A 15223-nucleotide genomic window follows, 5' to 3' on the forward strand; every position below is an offset into this window, starting at 1 on the left:
GTGATTCACAATCTCATTTTTTTATTTGTCATTTTTTTAAAGTATATTTTATTATTTTTATTATTATTATAATTGTAAGTACTTGTTTTTACTATTCTAGTTCTAAAAGTATCCTTTGTACTATTCTATATTACTATTATAACTATTACTTTTACTATATTTTTATAAAATATTTATTGTATTTAATTTTTTTTAATTGATAGTACTTTAATCCTTCAACATACTTGATTTATTATTTTTTTTTTCATATAATATAATTAGTATTATATGATTTCTGATGGTTAGTTACAACTTACTGTTTTAGTTAACTATAATATTACCGTACTATTTTTTTAACTCATTTTTAAAACTATCTATTACTATTTTAGGAACTGTTTTTATTTTACTTTAATTTCAGATAGTTTATGACCCTCTCTTCTACAAAAGAGTTGGCCAATTACGATCCTGAAATTGAAAATTTTTGCGATTGTGCAGGAAAGACAAATATCGTCTCAAAACATAACTTGTAACAGAATGGAGCACCAATTAGAAGATGATAACAATCCACTATAAATTCCACCACCAGCTCATGTAGAGGAGCAGTTTGATGAAGTGGCGCCAAGACCAGCAAATAGAATCTTAAGGGATTATGCTAGACCTGATCGCTTTAACTGTGAATCTAGTGTCAGGAATCCTCCAGTAGCAACCAATAATTTTGAAATCAGGACAGGCCTGATTCAAACAATTCAACAATCTTGCATTTTCACTGGTGATCTAAGTGAAGATCCACATAGTCATTTAATTGACTTTTTAGAATTGGTTGAAACTGCAAAGTATAATGGAGTACCTCCTGAAGCAATTAAGTTAAGGCTGTTTCCTTTTCTTTAAAAGGAGAGGCCAAAACTTGGTTACAAAGTTTGCCGCAAGGTTCTATTACCACTTAGGACCAAATGACTCAGAAATTTTTAAATAAATATTTTTCCCTGCTAAAACAACAAAGTTAAAACATGATATATCTAACTTCTTGCAGACTGACACTGAGTCAGTTTATCAAGCTTGGGAAAAATTGAAAATAATGTTAAGGAAATATCCACATCATGACGTTCCTGAACACATGCAGTTGTACATTTTTATCATGGTTTGAAACCATCTTCTAGAAATGTAATAGATGCAGCTGCAGGAGGTTCCATAATGGGAAAAACCACAGAAGAAGCATTGCAATTGCTTAATGAAATTTGTGAAAATTCCACACAGTGGCCATCTGAGCGTGTAATCATTAAGAAAGCTGCTACAGTAAATCAGGCGGATGCTTTAAATACACTAACACAATAGATTGTTTCTTTGGCACAAAAATTTGAATATTTTCAGGTAAATACACAACAACCAAGCCAGTCTGAGGCTTGTGACTTGTGTGGAGGAAACCATCTAAACCACGAATGTCACACAACCAATCAAAATGATGAATAAGTCAATATCATCGGATATAAGCTGTATCCTTTTGGAAGTCTATTAGCACAAAAATATCCAGGATTTCAATGGAACAATGCAAATGGTGCTGAAAACTCTCAAAACTACCAAAAGCAATAGGTACAGAGTCCACCCGGATATCAAAATAAATTATGGACAATAAAATTTCAGGCCTTATCAGCAAGCAACTCCATATCAGCAAATGCCTCAACAAGGCCATCCAAGTCTTGATGACCTTTTGTACACGTACATTAAGGTTACTGATGAATAAATGAAAAGTCAAAATTCAGCTCTAAAAAATCTTGAAATTCAGGTAAGCCAATTGGCAACTCTTGTGTCTGAAAAGATTCAAGGTCCTTTAACAAGTAATACAGAGAAAAATCCAAAAGTACACCTTAAGGACATTGCTTTACGGTCAGATATGACTCATGATGAACCCTGTGCAAATAAACAAGAAAAGAATCAATCAGAACAACAGGTAAGCAAGGGTGAGACACCCTCTCAACCATCAGAAGATAAAATAGCCAAGAAAAAAGAAGAAAAAAATAATAAAAATTTGACTTCTTTCCCTGGTACAATTCCTTTCCCACAAAAGATGAAAAGAGAAAAGCTTGATAATCAATTTGCAAAGTTTTTGGAGATTTTAAAACAAATTCACATTAACATTCCTTTTACTGATGCTTTATTGCAAATGCCTTCATATGCCAAATTTTTGAAAGAAATTTTATCAAGCAAAAGGAAATTGGAAGAAGTTTCTGTAGTAATGCTTACTGAAATTTGCAGTGCTATACTTCAAAATAAGCTACCACAAAAGCTACCAGGTAGTTTTACCATTCCATGTACTATGGGAGGAGTATACATTGAAAAAGCACTTTGCTATTCTGGAGCTTCAATAAATTTAATGCCATTTTCTATTTTTAAAAAATTAGATCTTGGTGAAATGAAAGACATAGGTGTTTCACTTCTATTTGCTGATCAAGTACTAAGAGACCAAAGGGAATAATTGAAAATGTGCTTGTAAGAGTAGATAAATTTGTTTTTCCTGTAGATTTTATAGTACTTGAAATGAAGGAGTGTCCTGATGAACCAATTATTTTGGGTAGACCATTTCTTGCAACAGGCAGGGCTATCATAGATGTCTATCAAGGACAACTATTTTTAAGAGTTGATGAAGAAAGAGTTATTTTTGTTATGCAAAAGATACTAAGATTCTGAGAAGATGATACATCATCTTCATGCTTTTCTATTGACATGGTTAATAATCTTATAGATGAATTCAAAGATGATCAATTAATTTCTGATTCAATGGAAAGATGTTTGGCCAAATTTGGCACCACACAGGATAAAGATCCGACTATCAGAAATGATGCAGAATTATTGGAAAAAGATTATGAGAAAGGAGGCATGCCATTAGAAGAAGTTCAACCAAAAATTGAACTCAAAACTCTCCCTTCTCATTTGAAATATGTCTATCTTAAGCATGAGTTATTCCCTGTAATTATTTCATCTTCTCTAACTATAGAATAGGAAGAAAGATTGATTGAAGTATTAAAAGCACACAAAGGAGCCTTGGGATGGACTGCAGAAGATATCAAAGGAATTAATCTAACAATTTGTACGCACAGAATCCTCATAGAGGATAGCTACAAACCGATATTCCAACCCCAAAGGAGATTAAATCCAGCAATGCAGGAAGTGGTAAAAAAGGAGATTGTAAAGCTTTTGGCAGCAGGTATTATTTACCCTATTTCAGACAACCCTTGGGTAAGTCCTATTCAGGTAGTACCAAAAAAGAGAGGTATGACAGTGATAAAAAATAAAAATGACGAACTAATACCTACCAGGACCGTCACAGGATGGAGAGACTGTATAGATTATAGACGTCTCAATAATGCTACTGGAAAAGATCACTTTCCTTTGCCATTTATTGATCAAATGTTAGAAATAATTGCAGGATATAGTTTTTATTGTTTTCTTGATGGCTATTCAGGGTATAACCAAATCCCAATTGCACCAGAAGATCAAGATAAGACAACTTTCACATTTCGTCATGTAATATATGCATATAAGAGAATGCCATTTAATTTGTGCAATGCTCCTGCCACATTTCAGCGTTGCATGTCAGCAATTTTTTCTGACATGACTGAAAAATTTCTTGAAATTTTTATGGATGATTTTACACTCTTCGGCAAGAGGTTTGAGGATTGTCTTCACCACTTAACCTTAGTTCTTAAGAGATGTGAAAAGACAAACTTAATTCTTAATTGGGAAAAATGTCATTTTATGGTTACTGAGGGAATTGTTTTAGGACATAAAATCAGTTCTAAAGGGATAAAAGTTGATAAGGCTGAAATTAATCTTATAGCAGGATTGCCCCCTCCCACAACTATTAAAGGCATTAGAAGCTTTCTAGGTCATGCAGGTTTTTACAGACGGTTCATAAAAGATTTTTTAAAGATTTTAAAACCACTGACTAACCTTTTAATGAAAGATGTTAAGTTTGAATTTTCAGGTGATTGTATGAAAGCCTTTGACACCCTTAAAGAAATATTATCAACTGCCCCTTTAATTGTGTCCCCTGATTGGAAGCAACCTTTTGAGGTCATGTGTGATGCTAGTGATATAGCAGTTGTAGCTGTTTTAGGCCAGAGAAAAGATAAGATTTTTCATCCAATTTACTATACCAGCAGGACAATGAATGAGGCTCAACTAAATTATGCCACGACTGAAAAAGAACTACTAGCAATGGTATTTGCATTTGATAAGTTTCGTTCCTATCTGATAGGAATCAAGGTCACTGTTTTTACTGATCATGCGGCTCTAAAATACCTCTTAGCAAAAAAAGATGCGCGACCAAGATTGTTAAGATGAATTTTACTTCTCCAAGAATTTGAGCTCGAAATAAAAGATAAAAAAGGAACAGAGAATCAGGTAGCTGACCATTTGTCTAGATTAGAGAACCCCCCACTTGAGTTATGTGATATAAAAGAAGAATTTCCTGATGAACATATTTTTTCTATCAACTCAGTTGTGACTCAACCACCCTGGTTTGCAGATATTGCAAATTACTTGGTTGGAAAATGGACACCCCAAAATCTCACTTACCAATAGAGGAAAAAGTTGATATCTGGTGCTAAATATTATTTGTGGAATGACCCTTACTTGTTTAAAATTTGTGCAGATAATATTATCAGAAGGTGTGTACCAGAAGAAGAAATGACCAAAATTTTGTATCATTGCCACGATAAAGCAGTTGGAGGACATTATGCAGCAAATCGAACTGCCTTTAAAGTTCTAGAGGTTGGATTTTTCTGGCCAACACTTTTTAAGGATGCTCGTGCCTACGTTGTACAGTGTGACAGGTGTCAAAGAATAGGTAATATCACTAGAGAGATGAGATGTCATTGCAATCAATACAGGTTTGTGAAATATTTGATGTATGTGGAATAGATTTCATGGGTCTTTTTCCTTCATCTCATTCTTTTGAATATATCCTTGTGGCTGTAGATTATGTTTTAAGATGGGTTGAAGCCATCCCAACAAGGAAAAATGATGCTCAAACTGTGTGCAATTTTCTCAAGAAAAATATTTTTACCAGGTTTGGTACACCACGAGTCATCATCAGCGACCAATGGTCTCATTTCATGAATAGACAATTTTCAGCATTATTGTCAAAATATGGTGTGACTCACAAAATAGGAACACCATACCATGCTCAAACACAAGGGCAAGTTGAGGTTTCTAACTGTGAATTAAAAAGAATACTTGAAAAATGGTTGGAATCTCCAGAAAAGACTAAGCTTCAAAATTAGATGACACATTGTGGGCATATCCAACGGCGTTTAAAATGCCAATTGGTATGTCTCCATATCGATTAGTCTTTGGAAAAGCTTGTCATCTTCCAGTTGAATTAGAACACAAAGCTTTTTGGGCGTTGAAAGCATTGAACTTTGAATTAACCTCTGCTAGTAAAAAAAGATTTTCTCAAGTGAGTGAATTGGAATAACTCAGATTAGAAGCCTATGAAAATGGCAAAACTTTTAAAGAAAAAAAAAAAAAAAATGGCACGACAATTTAATCTGACAGAAATTTTTTAGAATTGGAGATCATGTACTTCTATACAATAGTATACTCAGGCTATTTCCAGGAAAATTAAAATCCAGGTGGACGGGTCCTTACAATGTTATAGATGTTATTCCATACAGAGCAATTGAAATTCAACAAATCAATGGAGGAAACAAATTCAAGGTAAATGGTCACAGGTTAAAATTATATTTTGGAAGGCATTTTGAGCAACAACCATCTATCACTTTGATAGATTGATGAAGTCTACAATTAATAAGTCGAGCTGGCGACGTTAAACTCAGAACTATGGTTCCTTACCCGTAGCCATTGAGGGAGAAGCAATGGAGCCTCATAAGTCCAACATAGATTTAAATAGTTAAATGCTTAATCAATTGATCTGGTTAATATCCAGGTTATTGTACAACCAGAACATCTCATGAAGGCCTCTACAAAAACAGAGTCACCTATATAAGAGTAACTCCATGGTGATCGGTATGCCTAAGTAACTGGTTGGTTAACCATTTAATAATGCAATTCATATGTTGGCACATGTAATTTTCTAGTTTATATACAAACTAGACTTGTTATTTGTACGGTGTGTGGCTGCAGTTTCTTTCAAACTTTCTTCTGCAGTTGTATATTTGAAAGCCAAAAATAGTAATATCTACATATTACTATTTTATTTTTATAATTATGCCTCTTGTAAAGTGTTAATTTATCAAAATAAAACTCTCATCATTCTATATCAAATCTAGATTTTTTATATTTACCACATAATTTTCTTGTTTTTAAGTTTATTTTGATGAAGGCAAGAATAAATATCTTCAATACTTGGCAAGATATTCTGAGATTGAGAAGCATTATGATCAAAAGCAAGTAGAACTTATAATCTATATGCTAGAACTTTCCCCAAATGTCTTTCGAGGTGAAATCCTAGACAATACTGATTTTTGAAATATGAATTTAGGCTTTCTTTGTTTACCTCAGTCTTTTCTAGATATTGCACAAAAATTTACTACAAAAAAAATTAATCCTTAGCACCTATTTTGAAGCTTGAAGACCTATTTTTTTTCTTTTGATTCCTAAATATGCCCAAATTTAAATATCACATTCATGCTTATGATTTGAAAAGTCCTTTTTAGAAAATAAGTTTGGAGCTCATTTTGAAAAAGAATCAGATTTGAAGAAAAAAAGAAAAAAAAATGAGAGATTGATCTTATGTTCAAGTATTATAAGTACAACAAGAAAAATCAATAGCAAATATTTGGAAAGTCCGATCTTAGAAATATTCTACTCCAAAATTGAAAAAGGCAAGTCACTACAAATATAACCTTTAACCTACCAGCCTGAAGCCAACATTACAAGCCAGAAAAAGTCCTAAAAGATTTTAGAAATTAGTATTTAGTCTATATTAGTGGAGATAGACATAAAGGGCAAGCTTATGGACAAAAGATGAAGAATACTCAATGCAAATGATCATAAAGTTATCAATTTCAGAGAAGTCTAAAAAAGAAAGAAGGTACAATTTTTGTTGAATAATAATAAAAGTAAAAACTTGGTAAAGATTTGATGAATATAGAAAATTTATAAAGTTTCAAAACATTATAGATTTTATTTGATTAAATTTTTATTTTACAAGAGTAGCCATAATTCAAGTGTGGGGGTATTTGATGGATATAAATTATTCATATATTTTAATATAAAATATAATATTTTAGATATAAAACATGACCAATTTATATCATATTCTCGCACTTTTCTAACAATTCTTGCAGGAAAAAGAATACATGGAAAAAGAGAAAAAGAAAGAACCTACAGTTCATCGAAGAAGGATACATGCGTGACAACTTCATCTAAGACTCCATAAAATCAAGAGATACAAAAGTTATGGCAAAATCTCACTAAAATTTCATGACAAATTGCCATGTCAATTTCTCAGCAATGCCATATGATATATTGATATTATCTTGCAAATTCTCACCAAGGTTTTGGAGAAATTTTTCTATAAATAGGCATATATTTGTAGAAGAAAGATCATCCCACTTTGTATCCAATGTCCTATCTAGTTTTTTTCTAAGTTTCTAAAGAGAAAGAGAAGGGTAATCTTAGTGTGACGACCCGGCCAGTCGTCTCATGAGTTACCACTCTGTTTTTTCCATTTTTGCTTCTTTATGCTTTGTTTATCAGTGTTTTGTGATATTGGGTTGGTCGGATTGAATCCGGAAGGAATTTGGTAAGGTTTGAGACACTTAGTCCCTTTGGAGTGAGTTTAAGTTGGAAAAGTCAACCGGACGTTGACTTATGTGTTAGAGGGCCAGGATGGGAGTTCTGATGGTTCAGATAGTTTCGGGAGGTGATTTGTGGCTTAGGAGCGTGATCGAAATGAATTTTGGAGGTCCGTAGTAGATTTAGGCTTGAATTGGCGAAGTTGTTATTTTGGCGATTTTCGGTTGGTAGACGAAATTTTGATATAGGGGTCGGAATAAAATTCCGAGAGTTGCAGTAGTTTTGTTGTGTCATTTGGAATGTGTGTGCAAAAATATCAGGTCATTCGGACGTGGTTTGGTTGGGCTTTTGATCGAAAGCGTAATTTGGAAGATTTTGGAATGTTTGGTTTGAATCCGATGTGTTTTGGGTGATTTGATATTGTTTGAGATATTCATAGGATTGGAACAAGTTTGAACAAGACATTAGGATATGTTTGTGATTTTGGTTGAGGTCTCGGGGGCCTCGGGGTGATTTCGGGTGGTTAAAGGAGAAGTTGAGATGTTATTACAGTTGCTGAAATTGCCGCTTCTAGTGTTTTTGTACCTACGGTTTGGGGACCGCAGGTGTGGTGCCGCACACACGTGCGGAAGTGGAGCCGCAGAAGCAAATTTAGGAGGAAGTGTCAGGAACCACAAATGCGGTAGATTGACTGTACCTGCGGAGTCGCAGGTGCGGAGAGTTGACCGCAAATGCGGATTTGGCCCATTAAGTGATTTCCGCAGAAGCGGAGGAAAGACCGCATATGCAGTACCACAGAAGCGGCTATTGTGCCGCTGATGCGGAATAACTGGGCAGAACATATAAGTTATTTCATTTCGCGAATTTGAGTTATTTCACCATTTTTGATCTTTTTGGACGATTTGAGAGAAGGATTTCAAGAGAACTTCATTGAGGTAAGAAATTTGGACCTAAACATCGTTCCTATGCTATTATTTCATGGATTAGACCTAGAAATTATGGAAATCAAAGGTTAAAATTGGGGAAACTAGGGCTTGGAAACTTAGGCCTTTAATTGCGGATTTGAGAACTTTTGATATTTATGAACTCGTGGGGAGATAAGGAACCTATTGATGTGAAAATTATTGAATTCCGAAACGTGGGCCCAGGGGTCGGGTTTTGATAATTTCGAGATTTGTGCCCTTTATTGATTGTTTTCGCTTGGGCTTCATTCCCTTAGCATATTGTGACGTGCTCGTTCTGATTTTGGATAGATTCGACGCATGTGGAGGCCGATTCGAGGGGCAAAGGCATCACGAGCTAGAGATTTGACCGGTTCAAGGTGAGTAATGATTATAAATGATGTTTGAGGGTTTGAACCCCATATTGCACATCGTAGTGCTATATTGAGGTGAGGCACGTGCTTGATGACGGGCGTGGGGTCGTGCACTATTGGGGATTGTGACTTGATCCATCCCGATTGATGATTTTACCACATATTTGACTGAAAACTATTTGCTATCATCATTATTTGGGCTGAATGCCATATTTGGGCCTAGTGCCAACTATTTGAACCCTTAAGGGCTTTTTTATTGATATTTCCTCACTGTTTTAACTTTATACTTGAACTCAGTCATGTTATTTTTCACGAGAGATGATGCCACGAGATGGCTTGATATTGCACTTGGGCCGCAAGGGGCCCCTCCAGGAGTCTGCACACCCCTAGTGAGCGCGGGTACCCATTGCGATGTGAGATTGAGCTCGAAGGGCTGGTATTGTTCTATGAGATTGCCCGAGGGGCTGATACTGTTCTGAGATGTTGCCCGAAGGGCGGATTTATTGATACTGTGCCCGAGGAGCGAGCCTTTATGTGTTTACTTTTTATAATTGACTGTCAATTTTCTGCTTAATTATTGAGAAAAGCTTTTCATGAAACTACATTCAAGTTAAAGGATTTTATCTATCTTTCACTGATTTACTGTTTTAAATGGTTTACTGCTTCATTATAGAATGCTTTGTGCCTTATGTGATTTCTTACTTTCAGTCGTTATTTACATTTGTTACTCACTGAGTTGGAGTACTCAGTTTACTCCCTGCACCCTGTGTGCAGATTCAGGTGTAGCTGGTTCCGCTCCCGAGTGCTAATCCCTCCCGCTTCAGGCGGACATTCGGAGTTCATGAGGTAGTTATTGGTGTCCGCAGCCCTGTGTCTCTACTCCTTTATCAGTTCTATCTCTTTTCAGACAATTGCACTAGTTCATAGACTTAGTGGATTGTATTATGACTTATAGATGCTCATGACTAGTGACACCCCGGTTATGGCTGTGTATGGGTGTTCTTCCGCGTATTTATGTTATCATCTATCATTTCGGACTTATTTTATCATATGTAGACTGTTCTTGATGCTTAACTGTTAAAAATTGGAAAAATAGGAAGTGTCGGCTGGCCTTGTCTTCATGAGAGGTGCCACCATGATCGGGTTCGGGTTTAGGATCGTGACAAGTTGGTATCAGAGCCTAGGTTACATAAGTCTCACGAGTCATGAGCAGGTTTAGTAGAGTCTCGCGGATCGGTATGGAGACGTCTGTATTTATCCCCGAGAGGCTGCATAACCTTTAGGAAAAACTTCATATTCTTGAAATTCTTGTCGTGCGAACTTGTTGATCCGAGTACTAAACTTCTATTATTCTATTCTCTCACAGATGGTGAGGACACGCGTTACCGGACAGGGTGGACGACCACTAGTTCCACCAGCTGTGGCCACCAGAGGCCGAGGACGCAGTCATGGTCGTGGTAGAGGCATGGCAGCTAGGGCAGCACCTGCAGATCCACCAGCTGCCCCAGCTCAGGATCAGGTTTCAGCTATGGACGCTCCAGCAGTACCAGCTCAGGCACTAGCTGTGCCCATTGTTATTCCGGGTCTTCAAGAGGCCTTGGCTCAAATCTTATCAGTTTGCACTAGCCTGACTCAGGCGGTTTCAGCCGCAACTACTTCTCAGGCCGGGGGAGGCAATCAGACTCCTACTGCTCGCACACCTGAGCAGGTCGTGCAGGGACTTTAGACGCTGGCGACACATCCAGCTCAGCCGGTTGCAGCTGCTCAGGACTATGTAGTTCCTGCCCTGCCGGAGGACGAGCAATGCAGGTTGGAGAGGTTTGGTAGACTTTAGCCACCGTCATTAAGTGGTGCATAGGGCAAAGATGCCTAGGGTTTCTTGGAAAAGTGTCAGAGGATGCTTCGTACAGCCAGTATTCTGGAGACCAGCGGGGTCGCTTTCACCACTTATCAGTTTTCAGGAGCTGCTTTCACTTGGTGGGAGGATTTTGAGAGGCGTAGGCCTGTTCGTGCAACACCCCTTACCTGGCAGCAGTTCTCCATCCTCTTTCTGGAAAAGTATGTGCCACAGTCTCACAGAGAGGAGTTGCAGGCAGTTTGAGTGGTTGCATCAGGGGGAGATGACCGTGTCACAGTATGAGTTGAGGTTCTCTAAGTTGGCTCGTCATGCCATCTAGTTGGTTCCGACAGATCGAGAGATGATCAGGAGGTTTATGGATGGTCTTACTTATCAGCTCTGAATTCTCATGACTAGGGCAAGGGTGACTGGTGCTACTTTTGAGGAGGTTGTGGATATTGCCTGTGAGATTGAGTCTGTTCATCGCCAGGAGCGAGAGGAGAGGAGGGCCAAGAGGCATCGAGGATCTGGTAGTTTCAGTGGTGCTCCTTCGAGGGGTCAGTTTCAACACGGCAGAGGCCGTCCATTAAGGTTTGCTCAGCTAGCTCGCCGAGGTTATCGTAGGGCATCTTCGGGTCATGGTTATCACAATTTCCAGCTGGGCCACACATCACTTAGTGCCCTTCCAGCTCAGAGTTCGACCCATACTCCATCAATTCAGGGCTCTCCCATGCCGAGTGCATCTGTTAGTCACTCCGGTGCGAGGGGTTCCCTTCATTCCCCTTCTCCAGCACTTAAGAGTTGTTATGAGTGTGGTGAGATGGGTCACATGTGGAGGTAGTATCCTCGTCGTTTTGCTAGTTCATCCCAGCAGAGGGGTCAGTCATCGGCTTTAGCGCTAGTTGCTTCATCACCACCCGCCCAGCCAATTAGGGGTGGGGGTCAGCTAGCTAGAGGTTGCCCTAGAGGGGGAGGTCGATCAGGGGGCGGTCAAGCCCGTTTCTGTGCACTTCTAGGTAGACCCGTTGCTATTACTTCAGATGCTGTCATTACAGGTATTATTTTAGTTTTCCACAGAGATGGCTCTGTATTATTTGATCCTGGTTCCACCTTTTCTTATGTGTCATCATACTTTGCATGTTATTTGGTTATGCCCCATGAGTTTCTTGCTTCACCTGTTCATGTATCTACCCAATTAGGTGATACTGTTGTTGTAGACCATGTGTATCGGTCGTGTGTGGTGACTATTGGGGGTTTGGAGACCCGTACAAATCTTTTATTATTGTGTATGGAGGAATTCGATGTCATTTTGGGCATGGATTGGCTATCTCCGTATCGTGCTATTCTGGACTATCATGCTAAGACAGTGATGTTGGCTATACCGGGTGTGGAACGTATTGTGATTAGGTATGATTGATTATGTTCCCAGTAGAGTGATCTCATTCTTGAAAGCCCAACGTATGGTTGGGAAGGATTGTCTTTCGTAGCTAGCCTTCGTGAGGGATGTCGGAGCTAAGACTCCCAATATTGATTCCATTCCAGTTGTGAGGGATTTTTTCGATGTGTTTTCTGCAGACCTCCTGGGCATGCCACTGGACAGGGATATTGATTTTGGTATTGACCTGGTGCCGAGAATTCAGCCCATTTCTATTGCGCCATATTGTATGGCACCACCGGAGTTGAAGGAATTAAAAAACAGCTTCAGGAACTCCTGGATAAAGGGTTCATTCGGCCTAGTGTGTTACCTTGGGGTGCACCAGTTCTATTTGTGAAGAAGAAGGATGGCACTATGAGGATGTGCATTGATTATAGGCAATTGAACAAGGTAACAATTAAGAACAAGTATCCTTTGCCTCGCATTGATGATTTATTCGACCAGCTTCAGGGAGCGAGAGTGTTCTCCAAGATTGATCTCCGTTCAGGTTATCACCAGTTGAAGATCAGGGATTCGGATATTCTCAAGACAGCTTTCAGGACCAAATATGGTCATTATGAGTTCTTGGTGATGTCTCTGACCAATGCCCCAGCAGCGTTCATACATTTGATGAACAATGTGTTCCGGCCTTATCTTGACTCGTTTGTCATAGTCTTTATTGATGATATTCTGGTGTATTCGTGTAGTCAGGAGGAGCACGCGGAGCATTTAAGAGTTGTGTTGCAAAGATTGAGAGATGAGAAGCTTTATGTAAAATTCTCCAAGTGTGAGTTTTGGCTCAGTTCAGTGGATTTCTTGGGGCACATGGTGTCCAGCGGAGGTATTCAGGTCAATCTGAAGAAGATAAAGGCGGGTCAGAGTTGGCCCAGACCATCCTCAGCCACAAAGATTCATAGCTTTCTTGGTTTGGTAGGCTATTATCGTCGGTTTGTTCAGGGATTCTCATCTATCGCATCGCCCTTGACCAAGTTAACTCAGAAGAGTGCTTCATTTGTATGGTCGGACAAGTGTAAGGAGAGCTTTCAGAAGCTCAAGACAACTTTGACCATAGCTGCAGTGTTGGTTTTACCATCAGCTTTAGGTTCATATATTGTGTATTGTGATGCTTCGAGAGTTGGTATTAGTTGTGTTTTGATGCAGGAGGGTAGAGTTATTGCTTATGCTTCTCGTCAGTTCAAGCCCCATGAGAAGAACTACCCCGTTCATGATTTGGAGTTGGCTGCCATGGTTCACGCATTGAAGATTTGGAGGCATTACTTGTATGGCGTATCTTGTGAGGTGTTCATTGATCATCACAGTCTTCAGCATTTGTTCAAGCAAAAGGATCTTAATTTGAGGCAGCGGAGGTAGTTGAAGTTGCTTAAGGATTATGATATCACTATGTTGTACCATCTGGGAAAGGCCAATGTGGTGGCCGATGCTTTGAGCCGAAAGACAGTGAGCATGGGGAGTTTGGTATATATTCCAGTTGGGGAGAGACCTCTTGCAGTGGATGTTCAGGCCTTAGCCAATCAGTTCGTGAGGTTGGATATTTCGGAGCCTAGTCGGGTATTGGCTTGTGTGGTTTCTTGGTCTTCCTTGTATGATCGCATCAGAGAGCGCCAGTATGATGATCTGTATTTGCTTGTCCTTAGGGACATAGTTCAGTATGATGATGCCAGAGATGTGACCATTGGTGATGATGAGGTGTTGAGGATGTAGGGCCGGATATTTGTGCCCAATGTGGATGGGCTTCGGGAGTTGATTCTGGAGGAGGCCCATAGCTCGTGGTATTTCATTCATCTGGGTGTTGCGAAGATGTATCAGGATCTGAGACAGCATTATTGGTGGAGAAAAATGAATAAAGACATTGTGGGATTTGTAGCTCGGTGTCTCAATTGTCAATAGTTGAAATATGAGCATTAAAGACTAGGTGGTTTGCTACAGCAGATGGATATTCTCGAGTGGAAGTGGGAGAGGATCACTATGGACTTTGTTGTTGGACTTCCACGGACTTTGAGAAAGTTCGATGCTATTTGGGTGATTGTGGATCGGGTGACCAAGTCCGCACACTTCATTCCTGTGTGTACGACCTATTCTTCAGAGCAGTTGGCAGATATCTATATCCGGGAGATTGTTCGTTTGCATGGCGTCCTAGTTTCTATCATTCCAGATAGGGGAACTCAGTTTACCTCGCAGTTTTGGAGGTCTGTACAGCGAGAGCTGGGTGCTCAGATTGAGCTAAGCACAACTTTTCATCCTTAGACGGATGGGCAGTCAGAGCATACTATTCAGATATTAGAGGACATGTTGCGTGCTTGTGTTATTGATTTCGAAGGGTCATGGGATCAGTTTCTGCCACTTGTGGAGTTTGCTTATAACAACAGCTACCAGTCGAGTATTCAGATGGCTCCATATGAGGATTTGTATGGGAGGCGGTGTAGATCTCTAGTTGGTTGGTTCGAGCCCGGTGAGGCTAGGCTATTGGGGACTGATTTGGTGCAGGATGCCTTAGAAAAGGTGAAGGTGATTCAGGAGAGGCTTCGTACAGCACAGTCGAGGCAAAAGAGTTATGGGGACAGGAAGGTTCGAGATGTGTCCTACATGGTTGGTGAGAAGGTCCTGTTGAAGGTTTCGCCCATGAAGGGTGTTATGAGATTTGGGAAGAAAGGGAAATTGAGTTCGCGGTTCATTGGGCCTTTTGAGGTGCTTCGGAGGATTGGGGAGGTGGCTTATGAGCTTGCTTTGCCACCCAGCTTATCGAGTGTGCATCCGGTATTTCAAGTTTCTGTGCTTCAGAAGTATGTTGGAGACCCGTCTCATGTTTTGGACTTCAACACAGTTCAGTTGGATGATGATTTGACTTATGATGTGGAGCCAATAGCTATTTTAGGTCGTCAGGTTTGAAAGTTGAGGTCAA

At 39.1% G+C, this 15223-nt stretch overlaps 1 non-coding gene across 1 annotated transcript; it reads right to left on the reverse strand.

Moving 5' to 3' along the window:
• Positions 1-976: 976 nt before the first annotated feature.
• On the reverse strand, positions 977-1083 carry LOC142181371 (small nucleolar RNA R71). Its single transcript, XR_012710039.1, has one exon. It is a non-coding gene; the product is annotated as a small nucleolar RNA R71 (small nucleolar RNA).
• Positions 1084-15223: the final 14140 nt, after the last annotated feature.

Source organism: Nicotiana tabacum, chromosome 5, assembly GCF_000715075.1.
Source record: "Nicotiana tabacum cultivar K326 chromosome 5, ASM71507v2, whole genome shotgun sequence".
NCBI lineage: Eukaryota > Viridiplantae > Streptophyta > Magnoliopsida > Solanales > Solanaceae > Nicotiana > Nicotiana tabacum.